Here is a 20,249-nt window from a genome sequence, read left to right on the forward strand (position 1 = left end):
AAGGGATAGACCAACTCGAGGGCAGTAATCAGGGATGATTCTAGTTGCTAAGTTGTGTCCAACTCTTTGCAACCCCATGGGGTGTAACCCACCAGGATCCTCTGTCCATGGGATTTTCCAGGCAAGAATACTGGAGTGGGTTGCCATTACCTTCCCCAGGGAACATTTCTGACCCAGGAATCAGATTGGGGTCTCCTGCATATCCTGCATTGCAGGCAGGTTCTTTACCGACTGAGCCACCAGGTAAGCCCTTACTTTATTAGTGCAGTTGTCATAAATATTAAAGGATTAAATTAAGGCCTTCAGTTTCATGTTATGATTTTTGTTTATAAATAAGATTTAGATTAGACTTTTAGATACCTCTCTGGTCCTCAGTTTTTTTAATAGTATTTATAATAATTTATAGTTGTAAAACTCCAGTACTTTGGCTACCTGATGCGAAGAACTAACTCATTTGAAAAAACCCTGATGCTGGGAAAGATTGAAGGTGGGAGGAGAAGGGGACGACAGAGGATGAGATGGTTGGATGGCATCATTGACTCAATAGACATGAGTTTGAGTAGGCTCCGGGAGTTGGTGATGGACAGGGAAGCCTGGCGTGCTGCAGTTCATGGGGTCGCAAAGAGTTGGACACGACTGAGCGACTGAACTGAACTGATAGTTTTAAAATTTATTCATTGTTCAATAAATATGCAATGAGTACCCACTGTGTGCATAATATAGTGCTATTAGGAATAAAAGTCTGAATCTAAGCCATGGGATGTGCTGTGAGATCTTACCCTTCAGTGAGAGATAAGGTTGGCAGACAACTAACAGATGAAATAAATGCTTCCTTATGTAAAGGAAGATATATATTCTATGATAAACACATGTATATAATATATATGACATAAGTTAATCAATTATTGTTATGCATTATATTCAAGTTGCATTAATTCTGCAAATGTATACCTATATAATTTCAAAGCATCAAATAAACCATAAAAATGTGTCTCCTTACTTTGTAAAACACAAATCAACTTGATTTGTAGGTGATTTTTTAATATTAAAGTAAGCTATTGTTTCGGAGAAGGCAATGGCACCCCACTCCAGTACTCTTGCCTGGAAAATCCCATGGATGGAGGAGCCTGGAAGGCTGCAGTCTATGGGGTCGCTGAGGGTCGGACACGACTGAGCGACTTCACTATCACTTTTCCCTTTCATGCATTGGAGAAGGAAATGGCAACCCACTCCAGTGTTCTTGCCTGGAGAATCCCAGGGATGCGGGAGCCTGGTGGGCTGCCGTCTATGGGGTCACACGGAGTCAGACATGACTGAAGGGACTTAGCAGCAGTAGCACCAGCAGCAGCAGCAGCAGCAGCAAGCTATTGTTTGGGGAATAAAGAGAAGCACCTTTGTTGTCTATCATATGGGTATCTCTATGGGGAAAGGATGGTGTTAGGAGACCCACAGACAAGTTCACAGATAAAGCGGCTAGTGGACAGTTCAATTGATACCACAGACCCAACTTCAATTTTGACTCCAATCCTGAAACAGAACCACTGGCAACTGAGGAGGGGTCACATCAGATGAACCACCATTTGGCCATAGAAGGGTCCATACTAAGGAAGGGAGGAATCAGTGGGAGCCACCACTGTTCTGGAGCAAAGACTCCTCCAACCTGGGTCCCAACTGAGGAGTAAGCAATCATTGACTTTGCAAACAGTGCTTTCTTTCCCAACCAAAGAATAATTTTACTGTGTGCACGATGTGGAAAGAACAGTTAGTCCCAGGGAGATCTTTTCAGCTGTGGCCAGACACACAGATAAGAGTTACTGTCAGTCTACCATTCTCTAAAGTAAATGACAGACAAATGCAGATCTGCATAGCATACACTATGATGTATGAACTCCATAAAGTCCTTGGGGAATGTAAGCATTTAACAGCCCAGATCATCGGTATGGTAGGAAGAATCTGTAAGTAGTGTTTTAGAACAAATGAACTAAAGTTTGTGGTACCTGTATTATTTATTCACATTGCATAAATTTTAATTTCTTTATGTATGCTATCAATCTGTCCTTCCCCAAAATGCCCAGAATATTGTCTAGAAACAGTAGGTATCAACAAATTGATTTTACGATATTGTACCCAAATGTTGTGAAAACTAAATCAGTAGGGAAATATTCAGTCTATCTTATTCTGTTAAAAGTCAATCAATTGGATCAGCCATTTGTTTTCCTTTCATTAGAAAATTGTTTCATGAGGGTAGGCTTTTTTCTGTTTTATCCGCTGATGTATTCTGAGTGCCTACAACCGTGTTTGGCATATAGTAGGTACTCAATAAATATCTACTCAGTGAATGATTGAGTGAATAAACATTTGCTGAGTGAGTAAACTGATTTCAAGTCATGGCCAACCAGTAAGGAAGCTCATGTACTAGTTGAACTGAAATGCACATTAGCTATGCAAGGAAAGTTCATTTCCTTATTCATTTATTCTCTATTTATCAACTTATTCACTCATTCAAAAAACAACTTTTTAGCATTTCTTATCTTAAAGTTACTGTGATGGGAGACACAAAGATGGACCAGAAGCATTTTCCACCTTCAGAGAAGTTATAATTATGTTTGTGTCATGAAGAGTGGCATAACCAAATAGAGTAATTATGTAAGGGTTGAATTAGAAAGATAATTCAATTATCTTTGAATTCTTATTCTGAGTTTTCATGATTTCTGGTTTCTTATTCTGAGATTTCATGATTCCTTGAGGTCAGTGCTGATTTCAGATAGTTTCTATGACATATAAAACGTGAAGCTACTGAGATTTAAAATTGAAACACTTTTAATGGCAAGGACTTTATGGAAAACTGCATTTTAAGTGAATTGCTATCCAAAGCTAGATGACCATTGGGCTGTTCTGCATGGCTTCCAGATCATGAGGTCAGATGCTGCCTTCTGCATTTTTTTCTTTTTCAACGTACAAGAGGTTTAATACATTAGCATTTACAAAATAAAAACTGTATTCCACATTTTTCATTTTCAATATATATCAAATGCAGTACATTAGTATTTATAAAACAAAAACTTGAAGATTTTCTTGGGACTTCCCTGGTGGTCCTGTGGTTAAGAATCTGCCTTCCAGTGCAGGAGATGTGGGTTCAATACCTGGTCAGGGAACTAAGATTCCACATGCCTCAGTGCAATGAAAAACAGACACAGTCAAATAAATAAAATAAATATAAACAATAAAAGGAGACTTTCCTAGTGGTCGAGTGGCTAAGACTCTGTGCTCCCAATGCAGGGGGCCAGGGTTCGAGCCCTGGTCAGGGAACTAGATCCCTCACGCCAAAACTGAAGACTACGTGCTGCAGCCAAGACCTAGCACAGCTAAATAAATAAATATTAATTAAAAAAAAAAAACTTGAAATTTTTTCTTGTGCTTCCCCTTTATCACTAAACTTGAAAGACTCGAAAAGGGTGATACTTAAGGAAACTGCTTAATTGATTTAACCATGCAGTCTGTGGGGCCCTGAAAGACAAATAAATGTTTGTTGCAGAAGTATGGTATCTTAAAATTTGTTGTTTTTTAAAGTCTACGAAGTCGAACTGTAAGACACACACACAAAACCACCCCCCATAAAATTTCTCAAGATAGACTGCTGTTGCTGCTGCTGCTAAGTCGCTTCGGTCGTATCTGACTCTGTGTGACCCCATAAGACGGCAGCCCACCAGGCTCCGCCATCCCTGGGATTCTCCAGGCAAGAACACTGGAGTGGGTTGCCATTTCCTTCTCCAATGCGTGAAAGTGAAAAGGGAAAGTGAAGTCACTCAGTCGTGTCCGACTTTTAGCGACCCCATGGACTGCAGCCCAGCAGGCTTCTCGGTCCATGGGATTTTCCAGGCAAGAGTACTGGAGTGGGGTGCCATTGCCTTCTCCGCAAGATAGACTACAAGAAATGTTTCATAAAAACTACTGAGATACTAATCAGTTCTATGACTAATATCAAAAATTGAAAAATCCTTTTGACTCATACTCACACTATTTCTACACATAATAGTCCAAAGAGCAGCCCGAGTACAGGATGGCCTTGGCCCCAGTAAGTAGTCATCTTGTAGAGCAGGTCACCCTCTGATGTACCTTACCTGGGTTGAGTCATCATGGTTCTGTGACTAAAACATGGAAGAGGTGTGTAAAAGTCATGAACAGGCTAAGCTGGGGGAGGAGGACAGACACAACTGGAAAGCTTGTAAAAGTCCCCTTTAGCAGAATGATCGCTTCTGTTCTTATGGACCTTAGTTTCCAAAGCTCTTTTCTTATACATCATCTCATTGGTCTTCTAAAATTTTTAATTTCAATTTTCATTTCTTTATTGAGATACAGTCGATTTCTAATATCATATAAGTTTCAGGTGCACAACACGGTGATTCACAATTTTTAAAGATTATGCTTCATTTATGCTTAATATAAAATATCCGCTCTATTCCCTGTGCGGTACAATATGCTTGTAGCTTACTTATTTCATACACAGCAGTTTGCACCTCTTATTCACTGAGCCCTATCCTGTCCCTCCCCACCTCCCTCTCCTCACAGGTAACCACTGGGTTTTTCTCTATATCTGTGAGTGTGCTTATTTTTTGTTATAATCACTAGCTTGTTTCATTTTTAGATCCCTCCTATATGTGATAATATATAGTATCTGTCTTTTTCTTTCTGATTTATTTCATTAATACCCTCCAAGTCCATCCATGTTACTGCAAATGGCAAACTTTCCTTCTTTTCATTCTTTCTTATGGCTGAGTAATATTTCATTATACACACCCCCATATATATGCATGTATATATACATATCATATATATATATATATCTCACATACTTTTTAACCATTCATCTCTTGATGGACACTTAGGCTGCTTCCATCTCTTGGTTATCGTAAATAATGCTGCACTAAACATGGGGGTGCATGTATGCTTTCAAACTAGTGTTTTTCTTACTTTGGATAAATACCTAGGAGTGGAATTCCACTACATATACTATTTCTATTTTCAGTTTATTGAGGAACCTCCCTACTATTTCACATAGTGGCTACACCAATTTACCTTCCCACCAACAGTGTACAGGGGTTCCCTTCCCCCATCCTCACTGACATGGCTTTTTTAGAGTAGCTCTTTTTTTTTTTCTCCACCCATCTGATGGAAGAGGTCACTGAGTCTCTAAGCGGGAATGTCACTTGCTCAAGGCAACGTGATTTATCAGCGGTGAAAGGGCAGTCTGCTTTTCCCTCTACACTGTGAAGACCCCTGCCTTGGATACTCCGAGTCTGTGGGAGGGTGTAGAGCCCTTTCTCTGCACAGAGTGAGGTTTACTCTCCCCAAAACTGAGGCTGTAAAATAATTCAGTCACAAGTCCCTCCCTCGGTGCCAGCGCTAGACAACATCTCTTCTGGCCACCAGTGTGGCGTGGACCCACCCCAGAGGTCCAGTCAGCTGACAGCTGGAGGAGAGACGCTCCATCTTTTATGCATGTCAACCCCATGAATGGATTAAGGTATCAAGAGACGACAGCATCAGGGAGACTTTGGGCCACAGCCAAGACCAAAGACATAAATTGAAGGGGCAGATGGGGCTGGAAGATAAGTGCTCTTCTTCAGTTACCTGGTGGGGTGGCAAGGGCAGCGTTTCTGCCCAAATCAGGCCGCGATGATCTACTTCGGGGACCTATGTCTATCTGGGCCACTTATCTTTTGAAGCCACCACTATGAAGCACGACTTCAAAGGACATTGCGGGGCGGTGGGGAGGCGCGGTATATGCAGTGGAGTCAGAAATCCTGGACTCAAATTCCACTTCTGCCTTTGGTATTGTGTGTGGCCTTGGGCAGGACACCAGAAGGTATCTGCAAAATTTGCAGATAAAGTGATATACCTGGCTTTTAAAGAGGATAAAATAAAACAGCATTTCTGAAAATTCCTTGTAAACATTTATATTCTGTACAAACATGAGTATTTTCCCCGAGGCAGAAGGGCTCCTTGAGTTGTCGTCAACTTACCCTCCCACATCCCACAGGACCTGGTGTCCCCACCGCAGTCACTGCTCAGAAATTGGACAGGAGCTCAGCTAGGTTACTGCTGAGAGAAGCAGTTTTAGGCTTTTCAACACTGGTTCATAACCCAAGGGCTAGAAGTAGGACCAATAGGTACAAATTACAGGGAGACCGATTTTGACTTCCCATTAATTATTATAATAATATTAATAACAACCAATATATATTGGATGCTGACTCTCTGTAAAGTCCTCTGCTAAGTTCTTTGTCTATATAAATTTACTTAATATGTTAAACAAAGTTTCAGTCAATCAGTCATTCAATAAATACTTACTAAATACAACCTATCAGGCTCTGAAATAGGAACAAAGCCACAGAGGTGAAAAGATGTAGCTTCTGTCCTCAAGAATCTCATGATACGTGAGGAGAGAAATATACAAATGTAATGCAATGTGATAAAAGATATAATGAGAATATGTGAAGATAAAGTCAGGGGGATGGAGGACTCAGGCTTGCCTGGAGAGGTCAAGCAAAGTCAAAGGAGGTAGCCCTTTTGGAAGGACACATTTGTGACCAAGGCTAGACCTGCTTATATGTGTGACATAGTCAGAATAAATATTGCTCTGTATCATGTGGGCTAAATTAGTTGCTCCAGGGGCCAGATAATGACACAAATATGATTGCACAAAGCGAGATATTATAATGTATTTCATAAGCTGCAGTGATATTTTTGCAGCTCATGAAAAACAAGATAATGTCCATAAAAATAAGATATTATGGTAAAATCGGTATTAATTACTAGGAGCCAAAGTGCACTGCTTGAGGCTGTAAAACTTTTAATATTCCAGAAGAAAGCAGTTCAAGTAACAGGCTAACCACGATCCTTAACGGCTTGGCAGCCTCCCAGCCTATCTTAGCTAACAACAGAGCGGAAGCAGCAGCATCAGCCCCAAACAAACAATCCTGTGAAGCGCTGCTAATTTGGCTGAGATGACTGGGCGGGATGAGGAGGGCTGGGAGCTGAAAAGTGTCCTCCTTGCAATTTACCTTCTTACTGCCAATGGATGAGGCTCAGTAGAAAGCCTCTGGTTTAGCCTCCATGGGGTCTTCTGAGATGCAATGGGCCCTGGGTACCTTAAGATGGACTTTTCTAATTGCTGGTGATAGAGCTGAACTATAGGGGTCCTTGGTGGGGTCAGAAATTTTCTCCTCTTCCCTGCCTCCACCTCCTTTAAGGCCCTAAACACACGCACACATGCACACACACACACAAGGACACAGGTGGGCACACACTCGATCTCAGGGCACAGGGCTCCTACCTTATGTAAGGTCAGGATCTCACTTCAGGCTTCTATTCCCACACTTGGAATGCAAGACCAATTTAGCGACAGCCTCCCATGTGCCATAAACGAAATAGAAACATATGCACATGCAGTGATAAAACAGATCTGAAGCGACATTCCTGCCTCCTGTTGGGTGGCAGCTGAAATCAGACATCTTAATGTATGATATTATGGGAATTACCCACATTAAAATAAAATATCTGGATTTAAGTAACTGTCTTTTGCTCTGAATTAACTTGGAGATTGAACTCAAAAGAAAAAAAAAGGCATATGAGTTGTAGTTAAGGAGTCTCTTTCACAGCCACTGTGCCCACTGCCATCCTGGGCATGGCACTGTGCAGGAAAGCCCATAGGAGCAGCGTTGCTTCATCCCTGAGTCTCCAACACATAGCAGAGGCCCCAGGACACAATAGGTCCTTTACAAATATTTGCTGAGTGAGTGATGAGGTATGGCAAGTTGTCTCTCAACCACCAAGTACATCCCATTGCTACTTCCCACTTCCTGTCCCTGGACATTTACATCAGTATGAACCTCTACTTCCCCCACCTGGTTGGAACCTGTATTGCAGAACCATTCACAGAAGCCAGTGGCAGGAAGATTCCTTCTCCTTAGGGCTTTTGCAAGACTCGACCGTGTTCCTAGTTGCTGCTGCTGCTGCTGCTACTGCTAAGTCACATCAGTCCTAGTTGCTGGGAGTCCTTTTTCTGGCAGTCTTCTTTGTGGGCTAAAGATGCAGGTCTGAATAGGAAGACTCAGGTGGTTTTGTAAGCTGGTGTGGGGGCAGCAAGTACAAGAGTTTCCAAGGATTCTCTCTGTTGGTTGGCAAAGGACTTGAGTCTCCTGGGCTGGCAATCTGGCCCTAGGGATTGAGGATGGAACCAGGACCACCTCCAACCTAGTAGATGTTGGCTCTTGCAGCATGTGCCCCATGCTCCTGGCTTTGATTTCTTTGGGGGAAGATAAGTAGTTGGTTTCTGCTCCTGAGCAATGTTTCTTCAGCCTCACAAGCTCCACTGTGTTTACTTAGGTCAGAAAAAGATAATTTGTGGTTAAGATATGTAATTCATCTTGAAAGGCCCAAGTGATTGTTTTTTATTCAGGATGGACGAGTCCATTGAGATTTGAAGATCTAAGCTGAGACTGCTCTTTGAATCTTTTTAACAGGTATTCATGACATCTATTGGGGGTCTGGTACCAAGTGAGGTTTTGGGGGTGGGTGGGAGCAGGGAGCACATGATACTATTTAACAAATTGTAAACAAATGTAGGGGCTTCACTGGTGACTTAGTAGTAAAAGAATCCACCTGCAATGCAGGAGACATGGGTCCGAGGGTTCAATCTCTGGGTCTGGAAGATCCCCTGGAGAAGGAAATGGCAACCTGAAAAAAAACCTTCAGTATTCTTGCCTGGGAAATTCCATGGACAGAGGAGCCTGGCAGGTTACAGAGTGAAGTGTAGCATGCATGTAGCATCCATGGGGTGGCAGAGTCGGATATGACTTAGCGACTAAACCGCCACCCCCACAAGCAAATGTAGAGGTGAGAGATTGGAGGCGAGGAAGAGGCTGGAAGGACTGAGGCAATGTGGGAAGAGGTGAAAGAGCAGGTGAGTCTGATGATTAGATCAAAGTGTCACTGGGGAGGGGCAGCATGAGCAGAAGGAGATTTTCATGTGATTTTAAGATATTGTGCTATTCAATACAAGAGTAGAAGAATTGACCAATGAATCAGAGAGCTGGCAATGGACACATTCCTATAGGTAAACTTAATGTATGACAAATGGCCTTGCAGCTCCCAGGGGAGAGGAGAGACAACACTGGGGCTGGGATAGCTGCCTGTATTTACTAAAAACAAGTGAAATTGGATGCTGATACATAAATCATAAAAATAACTTCCTCATACACCAAAGACTTAAATGTGAGAGGCCAACCTCTAAAGCTTTTAGAAGTAAATAAAGGAGGCTATCTTCGAGACGCTGAGGCAGGGATGATTTCTTAAACAAAATACAAAATGCATTAATAATGAATTAAAGGACTGATAAATTTAACTACATTAAAATTAAGAATGTGTGTTCACCGAAACAATGGCATAAAGAAAGTGAAAACACAAAGCACAGATGGAAAGGGTACATTTGCAACAAATCGATTCAATAAAGGATTAGCATCCAAAATACAAAGAATTCAGAAAAACCATTAAGAAAAAGACAAACAAGCCAACAGCTAAATGAGGGTGGGGTGATGTGTGAAAAGACATTCCATAGTCGAGAAAATAAGGATCAGCAAAGGGTCAAGAATTGCGTGGAAATTTTTCAGGTTGAGAAAGGGGTCAAGGTATAGATGTTTAGCTAGAGATTCTACTTTGTAAGATGGGAACATCGGTGCAGAAATTAACAACATCCTCTATCTTTTGAAATTCCCTCCAGTAGCCTTGTATTAAAAGCATGATTTTAGTCTGCCACTGGGAGGTCATTGAGGAAGCCTGGAGCATGAAACAAATACCTTATAGACAATATGCAAAATCGTATGCCAGGAAGCCCATACTTAGGCACCCACATCTTGGGCTTCTTCTTGTGATATTAATAGATCTGCAGTGTGTGAGATTTGTGGAGGTGGGGTATGAATTCTGAAACTGGAGACTGGCTGAAGAAGCATTCTTCTCTGGCTACAGCAGCCAGCATCACTCGGCAGTAGCCATTCTTCAGGAAAATCCTACAAAGGCCCCAACACCTTGAAATGCTGTGCGCTATTTCTGTGGGCTTTCAAACAGAATAATTCATTAGTCAGTGAAGAACAATCAATACCGCACTCCGACAATTACACACTGACTCTATTTACCCAGTGGACCCTCTCTGATAATATTATTTATGAGCCTAAATAACTCCATCAGTGTTCAATAGAGCTGGGGATGCCTCTGGGACCAGGACACAAATCATAAAGACATACGGTTTGCGCAGCCCTGAAAATGTTCAGATGCATTTCATTGTTAGTCTCGAAGTCCTACCTTTCCCCAGCCAGCTCCACAAGCTTCCTGATCGTGCCTACAGGAGGGGTGTCCTTTTTGGGGAGGGGACTCTTTGTAGTCGTATGAGAGAAAGTTGGCTGCCAAGTGAATTTTACTCTGGCTATTTCAGGATTCTCCAAAGTGAAGGACAAGTTGAACAGTTCAGTGGATTCCAGACCAGAGTAGCAACTGGGATGTGGCTCGGCTTTGCCTGTAGAGGAGTGTGGAACAAATGTGTCTGCAAGAGACTAGTGGGGCTGCAGAGAGAGGGGAGATGAGGAAGTGGTGTGCATGTGTATAGGAGTCTATAGTCTGGTTGAGGGGTTAGGTAGAAGCAGAGGATGGTGAGGGCTGAAGGTCAAGGACACTGGGGTTTCAGGGAAAGGTGAGATGATTTACTGAAAAACATCTCTATTATTTGACTTGTTACAATGAGTGTGTATTATTTATGTGATTAAAAATATAAAGAGATGGAAAAACTCCCTCGCCCATCTTCCTCTCCCCATCTCCTTTCAGCCCCCACTCCCTGCCACCTCCATCCTTCTCTTTCTCTCTCTCTCTCTCACTCACACACACCAGATTAGAGAAATAACACCAAGAGAGGCTTTGACGCCACTTCATCACAATCACAGGCCAGAGTAACGTGAAAATGGTGTGCCTCTTAGTACCCACTCTGAGCCCATTTGACAGAAAGGAGTGTGAAGGCAGAGGGTAAAGGAGGGTGATGGGGGAAGCATTGAAATCCCACCTTTTTGTTTCAATTAATTGACCTTTCTCTCCTTAAAAGTGTGGACTGTGAGGAAAGGGAAGGCAGGGTCTCCTAGGCCATCTACCCTGCCGTCTGATCTCTACCTGGTAAGGAAGTCTCCAGAAGCAAGAGAAAGAGACTAACTTCTCTGGCCTGTGACAGCCTTGCAAGGGCAGCTGAAGTATGGGCAGGTACCAGCACCTGGCATTCACGTTGGAGACCTGCTCTTTCCACGGATTCTTCATAACAGCCCAGAGCAGACACCACCATCCCCTCTTATAAGTTCCAGGCATGCATCCCTGGGCCTAGCACCAGGACTGCTAGACACCCCATCCCAAGATCTCTCCACCGGCCCCGTAGTATTTCTACTCATCTGACCTCAACGACTAGGGACCAGAGGTGAGTCTGCACCAAAGGGTCATCTTGGGAAAGGATTCACAGACCACTAATGCATTCCAAAAGTAGGGAAACTGCCCCTTCAGTTTTATAATAACTTCATGCTTCTCTGGCTCCATTGAAGGCCAATGATCTTTGCTGCATGAGAATCTCATGGATGCTTTACTATCTTTATCTCCTTTCCTTTATTTTATCCTCAGATATTTACTGAGCACTCTGGTAGGACTTATAAGAGACAGATAAAGAAGACACCTGCCTATAAGAGGCTTCCAGCCTACTGACCAGAGAACAGACGTGCCCACAAATGAACCACTACGAGTTAGAGAAGCATCCGTAGGGAGGTACAGATCAAGTGCTAGGGGGCTGTCACCTGGATTTTGAGCAAGCTTCACATGGCCTTCCCTGGTGGCTCAGATGGTAAAGAATTTGCCTGCAATGTAGGAAACTCGGTTTGATCCCTGGGTCGGGAAGATCCGCTAGAGGAGGGAATGGCTACCCACTCCAGTATTCTTGCTAGAGAACCCCATGAGCAGAGGACCCTGGTGGGCTACAGCCCATGGGGTCCCAAAGAGTCTGACAGGACTGAGTGAAACTGTTAGTCAACTTTCACTTTTTTCCACGTGTGATATGAAATCACAAAGCACTGTGATTTTCATTGTTTCCCACTGTCCCCTGACATTTATTCAAGAGGGATGTTCTTCTACTACTCCTGATCTATGCTTAGAGAGATCCATGGCTTTGATAAATGTTTTCCAGCTTTAAAAGTCCAATGACACTTTAAGTAGCATTTAGACTCGACTCCTGCTTAGACTGCCCAATGCCATGTAGTGGTCGAGGCATCCAGCTTCACTTAGAGTTGCATCTTCTCGCCCTGTCCCTGGGTAAGACCTGCTGCAGTGCCCTCCCTGCCTGCTGTCATCTGGAACAGAGGAGTGTGGAGGGTTTCTCTCCCTCTCTCCGTCCCCTAGCCCTCTGTTTGTGACCCCCTAGGATTGGGTAGGAGTGGAGGGAAGAGAGGTGAGTGGAACCAGAAAGTCTACACTCTTGGACCCATCTTGGCTCAGGTGAGCACACAATACTGTTACTCTCTCAGGTTCTGGTCCCGGCTTGGAGGGTTAGAGCAGGGAAGGGTTAATTCTGACTGAGAAAACTCCGAGATGCAACCTGTGAGGATGTGCGGCCTCCCAGCTGGAGGGAAGAGTGGAGCGTTCCTGGAAGAGTGCCGGGATTAACCCTGTGCTGTGGAGGCAAAGGTCATGAACTCTGGGCTGCAGGCATGCGCGGTTGGGACCCGGATGCTGGACCCGGACCCTCTCTGGCTGTCGGCCTTCTCACGAGCACCATGACGCTCTGCTATGGGCTTTTGCAAACTGAGCACCGGTGCTGGGAACATAATTCTGCCTGGGCAACTGTACTGAGGACTTGATATCATCTTACCTTCTAAACTGTATTGGTCTGGGGTTAGAGTTTGATCATTTTTAATGTGCTATTAGTTTTGGGGGCTCTTAAAAATAGAGAGCATAAAAGACTTGGGGTTGAACTTCTTCTCCGAAGAGCTGGGGAGACAGATCGGGATCTAGCCACTTAAGGAATCCCCATTCTGCTCAGACACCGAGAACACTTGTCTGAGACGGAGCTAAGTGAGAAAACAGAAAGGGCCTCCATTGCCTTGAACTTGATTTAAACTTGGGCAGCTTGGGCTCCCTTTGGACTTTAATTCACAGGGGCTAAATACTTTGATTTTGGACTTTAATCTCCTTGGGATTCTACTCTCTAAATTGTTCCCTAGGAGTTTGATAATGGGAAAGGTTTACATCCAAATTTGGGGCATCTTATTTTGGCATTTATTATTGAAGAATTTTTATGCATTTTTTATTAGCTCTTTATGCATTTTATTATTGAAGTATCTTCATGCTGCTATTAAATCTCATTACAGAACCTCTGATGAGTATATTGGGCCATGCGACTGGACATAAATTTGGGTTGGAAAGAGAACAGGCTCTGAACTTTCAGCCTTGGGTGCAGGAGAGCTTTGGAGGAGATTTGATTAACGTAGTGTTCTGACCCATTTCGGGGCCTCCTGGGAGCAAAGCCATCCCTGTCTTACTGTGGAACCAGGAAGACACATGAGAGGGCAGACCCTGATGCTGGAGAAGCAGCCTTAGGAAGGCAGAGCAGGACTACTCAGGTGACTGGCACATTCCCTCCCTTGGACAAGCACAACCATACACATGGTTGACCAGAGGCTCAAAAGTTCAGCCCACAGTGGCCTCTCCAAGTCACTGGTTGTGGGCTGGGGCTTCCTGAGCCATGGTGCTGCACTGAGATGCTTCAAAGCCTGATTAAGAACGTTCAGATATCCATGCAGCCCTACCGTACTCAGGTTCACCAGGAAATTTGGGTAGGAATGTGATTGGTGGGGGCTTCTCCAGTGGCTCAGTGGTAAAGAATCCACCTGAGATGCAAGTTTGATCCCTGGATTGGAAAGATCCCTTGAAGCAGGGCATGGCAACCCACTCCAGTATTCTTGCCTGGAGAATTGCATGGACAGAGGAGCCTGACTGGCTACAGTCCATGGGGTCACAAAGAGTTAGACATGACTAAAGCGACTGAGCATGCGTGCACAGGGTTGATGGGAAATCATTGTTTATAAAATCAGGAGTATTGAGCACCTGCTCATGGTCATCATTAACCAGCTTTACTTGGATGGGACATTGGTCTGGCTGTGTTGTGGGAACACAGGATATCGTGTACATTTGTAGCAGGGCTGTTGTCCTCAGGCATGAACAGATATACCTGTGAGACTCCCCCAACCCCCTAAAAATGTTCAGTCCAATTGGTTAATTGTCTAGGAAACAAAAATGTGGGCAGTGCTTGTCCCTTCATGTTCTGGCTTCCACATGGAGGGGCCTCCCTGGAGTAACATCCCTGGCCCCTTGCTGTCCCCTTCCTCACCCAGCAGAGTCATTTGTCACTCTCAGGTTTATGCATGACCTATGCTCTTCCCTCTCCTCTTCCCTTTTGGGATAGGTTTGTCTACAAAGGACACAGACTCTGCTGTCAGCATTGAGGTGAGATTCACGGGGCAGGCTCTGATCCAGCCAGGCAACCCTAACGTTTGAGGGGATCAGATCAGTTCAGGGGTGTGGTGGCAAGTCATCTTGGCCCGACCTGAGCCATGCCATCTCATTTAACAGGATCAGAAATCAAGGTGAGCTTTGGATCCCCATTTCTCTGGCTCTTAGTCTAGCCTTGGTTCTGGATTGAGAGAGGGAGAAAGTGTGGTGGCCCCCCTCACACCTGCCAAGTAACCCTTTGGACCAAGAGCTCGAGTGGTTTCTCATCTGTGAACTCACCGTTTTCTTTGGGAATGAATCGTGTGTTTTCAATTTTCCACTTCAAAAACACACACTTCAGCAGAAATCACTTTATAGCAAATGAAAAAAGGAATTTCCTGGGGGTGGGAGGAGGGAGGGGTTTGACCCTTAGCCCAGGGCAGAGGGTATGACTTAGGGGCAGGTATTTTTCCCAACTGTGAAGTCATCATGAGGTCTTTTTGATATCATTGCCCTTACAGCCAATAAGGCAGTGGTTTGCAAAATGCTGACAAGCAGCGATCTGACTGGCAGAATTGCGTCCCACTGTCCAACCCATTGTGGTTAGGGAGCATCTGACTCACAAGGGAGGTAGGGGGATTGGGTGGGTTTTATTGCAGGATAAGAGGATCACCATGTAAGAGGGTCTTCTCTTTAGAGTTTCAGAGAGGAGAACAGCTAATAAGGTGGTATTTGCTCTGGCTGGACCCACCGAGATCCCTCCTTACTAAATGCCTCCCTGCGAGCTCTGTCTTCCTCCTCCTCCTCACCCGAGCGTCTCTGCTGCTTTTACCCCATCGCTGTTGTTACTTCCTGAGCACTTCACAAAATGCTGGGCTCTGTGCTTACCCCTGTTCATGCACCTTCTGCTCACAACCACCCCAGGAGATGATTGAAGCCATTATTAACCCTTATTTCTGATGGGTAAACAGAGGCTGGAGGAAGTTAAGCCAATGAACAGTGGAGCTGGAATTCCAACTCAGACCAGTGTCTCTCTGGAGTCTGTGTCCTTTGAAGGTACATTAGGCTGCGCAGATGACCATCTGATGACTTCTTGGATGCTGCCAGTGACGGGGTGCTCACCACCTCCCAGGTTCCCATCGAGCTGTCAGACAGAGCCCACATCTCCCTCCCAGGGTCTTTGACCTTCTCCTGTGGTCACCCAGGATGCATTTCAAATGCTAGGACTGCATGTCTGATTGGGGCCAGGCCTGATTAAAGCTCTGTAGTCAAGCGGGAACGTGGGCTGTTGAGATGGGAAAGGCTGACCCATGGAGACAGCATTTCACTGCAGGCAGCGAGGCTTGAAATGGGTGTGCTGCATACAGTTTGGCTGCCCTCCGGCGGGGTGGGGTGGACCCCGAGGGACCACCTAGGCAGCCCAGCGCATGCCTGTCCTCCCTCTGGCCTTGGTGGGGGCTGCGGTCTACATGCTGAGGTCGCGCTTCCTGCTCAGGGAGGCTCGCCGCCCCCACATGCTGTGTGCAGTGTCTTACACCTACCCCTGCAAACCTGCCTGGCGTTCAGGCTGGCCATGCTGATCACATTCCGAAAGCTTGTGTTTACCCACCTCTCCACTGAACAAATTTACAAGGTAAACATTTTGGGACATCTCAGAGATTAAAAAAAAAAAATCACAACACAAAACCAATACAACTGTGCTGTCCTCCCCAACCCCTTGTTTGCAACTAATAAATCATAGGATGGAATTAGCTGAGATTCCAGCTCTCGTCACTGAATCAATTTTGAGATGCCGTCTCCACTCATTCTTGTTCTTAGTCTTCCCCTTAACTCTTACTAGGAGCCTCGCTGTCCTGAGATGTGAAGGCACGCAGAACACAGGATGGTGGGTCACCGAGACCTGGCTTGAGATTCCAGCTCAGCCTCCAGAAAACTGTGATGATGGGCAGGTTACGTAGCCTCGCTGAGCTTGTTTTCCTAGGGGAAACCAATAGCCAGTTTGCACTGTTGTGATGAGCTTCAGGCAAAAGGTCTGGGTCATGGATAGTTTTGGTTGTTGGTTGGTCATTCCAGGACTCCATCCTTTCAACTTCGATCAGTTCCACAGTGAGCGATTTTCATCAGTTAAGTCTGGACGAAGGAGAGATGGATGAGCTGTTGGATAGGACAGCTGGACTCAAACCAGACTGAGCTACCATGGGCCAGTCCCTGAGATCTCTGTGCTCTCTTGCATCCATCTGTTGCTGCTGCTTAGCAGGAGGTGTGGCTGAGAAGGAAAGCAGAAGGGAGGAGCTTAGGTCTGTTGAAAGGTGAACAGCCTCTTATAAGCCCCAAGCATTGCTGCCCACTCTTGACAATTGATCTGCGGCCCTACTGGGGAGACAGCCTAGTTCAACTCCCTAACTCCCTCTTTGTTCCTCTCCAGCCTTCTCCCTCTTCTCTGCTCCCACGACACTCAGCAGAGCCTCGCATTGTGCGGTAATTGTCTATTTATGCGGCGGCCTCCCCAGCCAGATTTAGAGCAAGGACCACGGTTTTTCTTTCCCTGTGTCCCCATTGCCCAGGCCAGTGCCACACAAATAATAAACACTTGATATTGAATGGCACTCAGAGCTGCACACCCCCAGCTCTCATCCCCCATCTCCCTTCCCAGGGCTCACTTACATTCTTCCTTCTCCTCTTACTCTGTCCTCCTCTCTTCTCCCCCTTGTCCCATCACTGTCCCTGCGGCCCCCCTAATTCAACCTTTCTTGGAGTAAGAAGGTCAGTGATACCCCACAAAGTCAATACACCCCCTGTAAGTAATCCACAGTCACCACCATTTTTTTAGGCATTTACCTCCCCTTCTTGAAGCATGTTGAGCCCTGGGGAGGGTCCTGGAGGGGACAAAGCAAGCTCCTCTAATTAGGGGGTATCCGGTCCCGAGCCGAGCAGCCAACCTCCCTTCTCCCCCACCTCCTCCCACCTCTACAGGCAGCTCTGGGCAAACAAGTCGGTCTTGATTAAGACAAGGCACACCTGTTACCTGGGTGAACTCTACCCTTCTCCCTGGTGGCAATTAGCGTGGCTTTGGCTGATAGAAAGGCTTTTGCTTCCCGGCTCTCTCCATGAGACTTTCTTAGTGGACAGGGCTATCAGAACCGCCCGCCCAGGGATCCGGCTGTCTGGTTGGTACTAGATCTCTGCCCCTGCCATGCCTGCCTCTAAAGCACCCCTTGGAGACGAATTTTAATATGCGCTGAAGGCAGCAGCCAGAGTGGGAGGGGGCCCGGGGAGGCGATGACCTGGGTTTCTGGCCAGGAGAGAGGGACCTGCACTGTGCTGTTTTAAACTTCAAAGAGACAGTTGCGGGAGCCCGGCCTTGATTTATTTCCTACCGCCAGCAAATGAGAGGATGGAGGGATGCACCCAATTTGAAAGAGCCAGTCTCTGGCGGAATAGAGCTACCTATGTGGTGGGGGTGCGGCAGGCAAGGGAGAGGGGAGGCGATGTGTTTTGTGAAGTCTTTGGGTCCATTCCCCTGCCTCCATTGTCTTCTGATCCCTGTAGGCCTTCCCTTTCTCTCCAGTAGGGATGGAGGCATGGCAGGACCTAACTCAGCCACTCACATGTGCCAATAGCTATGTTCAGGATCAGGAAGGTATATTTTTTTCTCCCTTTCCAAGCCCATGCCGGCCAGTGACTCTAGGCTTGCAGTGTTTCCCAGAAGTGGAGAAAGAAGAGCTAGAGCACGGAAATGGTCTGTCTAGGGGCACTCGTTTATATTTGCACACCCACTAGGGACAACAACCCTGTGAAACTGCTGGTATTTTTCTCTAGGTCTTTCTTTTTGAAAAAAAAAATACTATATTGACATTGTTTATTTAAAAAAAAACTCTCCTTTTTATAAGTTTATTTTATTGCAGACTTATCTGTTGCTACAGAAAACATGGAAAACTTATAAACTCATATTCCGATACACACAAACAAGCACGGTTACCACTTTGGAGGGAAGATGTTCAGCTACGGTTGTGTGTGTGTATAGAAACACCCATAGCCGCGTGTCTAAATCCCATTTTAAAAGTAGGATGATACACATATCTTTTAAATATTTGTGATAAATGCACATACTGTAAAATTTACCACCTTGACCGTTTCAAGTGTACAGTTAAGTATATTCCCACTGTTTTGCATACAGACCTCCAGAACATTTCATCTTGCAAATGATGAACTCTGAACCCATAAACAACCCCTATCTCCCCTTCTCCCAGCTGCCCTGATAAACTTCATTCTACTTTCTGTCTCTTTGAATTTACCTGTTCTAGGTACCTCCTACAAGCAGCATTATACAGTATTTGTCTTTTTGTGTCTGGCTTATTTCACGTGGCATAGTGTTTCCAAGTGTCATTTATGTAACAGCGTGTGTCCACATTTCTTTCCTTTTTCAGGCCAAATAATATTCCACTGTATGCAATTGGGCAGAGTTTTTCAACTTCTCACCTCAGTTTGTCCATCTGTGAAATGGAGCAAATAATACCAGCAACCTCACAGGGCTGTTGTTAGAATTCCCTTAGTTGATACATGTAAAATCATTGTACTGCTGCTGCTAAGTCGCTTCAGTCGTGTCCAACTCTGTGTGACCCCGTAGACGGCAGCCCACCAGGCTCCCCTGTCCCTGGGATTCTCCAGGCAAGAACACTGGAGTGGGTTGCCATTTCCTTCTCCAAAATCACTGTAAGCCCTCCACAATTGTTACCGTTTATCGTTACAATTCGACTTTCATCCCCTCGCTCCCAAATGACAGTATTCTGGGCTTCATAACAATGATTATTTATTGAGCACCTTTTATGTGCTGTTAGAATTGTGGGATTGTGTGTGCACTCAGTCATGTACGACACTTTGTGACCCCATAGACTGTAGCCCGCCAGGCTCCTCTATCCGTGGAATTTTCCAGGCAAGAATACTGGAGTGGGTTGCCATTTCCTACTCCGGGGGATCTTGCCAACACAGGGACTGAACTTGCATCTCTCGTGTCTCCTGCTTAGCAGGCAGATTCTTGACCACTGCACCACCTGGGGAGCCTTTATGTGCTAAGCATGTGCCAAATATTTGACATCATCTTATTTAATCCTGAACAACCTTATGAGGCTGGGGGTGGTGGTGGTGTTATCTCCAGGTTTCAGAGGACTTAACTGAGGCTCAGAGAATTTAATTAGCCTCAGGTTATAGAGCTCTGTGAAAGGTAAGTCTGGCATTCAAAGCCAGGGTGCTCTGACTCCCAAACCCATTCATCACTGCCCTATACCGCCTCCCAGAGGAACTTGGTGGGCAGGATGTGTCTGCTTTCAGACAACCCATCTTTGCTTCCTACCATGTGAAGAAGCAGCTTCTCCTTCCAGGGCAACACACTCCCCCAAGTTCCAGCCTTGAAAGACAGAGAGTGAGCATAAAGGAACTCCTTCCTCTCCTTCGTCCCCACCTCCTCTCCCCTCTCCTCTTTCTTCACCTCCAGTTCCTCTGAAGGGGCCACAAGGAGGCGATGACTGCTGCTGCTACTAAGTTGCTTCAGTCGTGTCCGACTCTGTGCGACCCCATAGATGGCAGCTCACCAGGCTCCCCCATCCCTGGGATTCTCCAGGCAAGAACACTGGAGTGGGTTGCCATTGCCTTCTCCAATGCATGAAAGTGAAAAGTGAAAGTGAAGTCGGTCA

The 20,249-nt window shown here is 45.4% G+C and overlaps 1 long non-coding RNA gene across 1 annotated transcript; it reads right to left on the reverse strand.

The window, feature by feature from the left end:
• Positions 1-14,634: 14,634 nt before the first annotated feature.
• On the reverse strand, positions 14,635-18,804 carry LOC147357490 (uncharacterized). Its single transcript, XR_015141446.1, has 2 exons — positions 17,398-18,804; positions 14,635-16,825 (listed from the first exon to the last, which is right to left on the reverse strand). It is a non-coding gene; the product is annotated as an uncharacterized LOC147357490 (long non-coding RNA).
• Positions 18,805-20,249: the final 1,445 nt, after the last annotated feature.

Source organism: Bos grunniens, chromosome 15 (genome assembly GCF_055505025.1).
Source record: "Bos grunniens cultivar Pamir isolate PY7600 chromosome 15, Bosgru_T2T1.0, whole genome shotgun sequence".
Taxonomy (NCBI): Eukaryota; Metazoa; Chordata; class Mammalia; order Artiodactyla; family Bovidae; genus Bos; species Bos grunniens.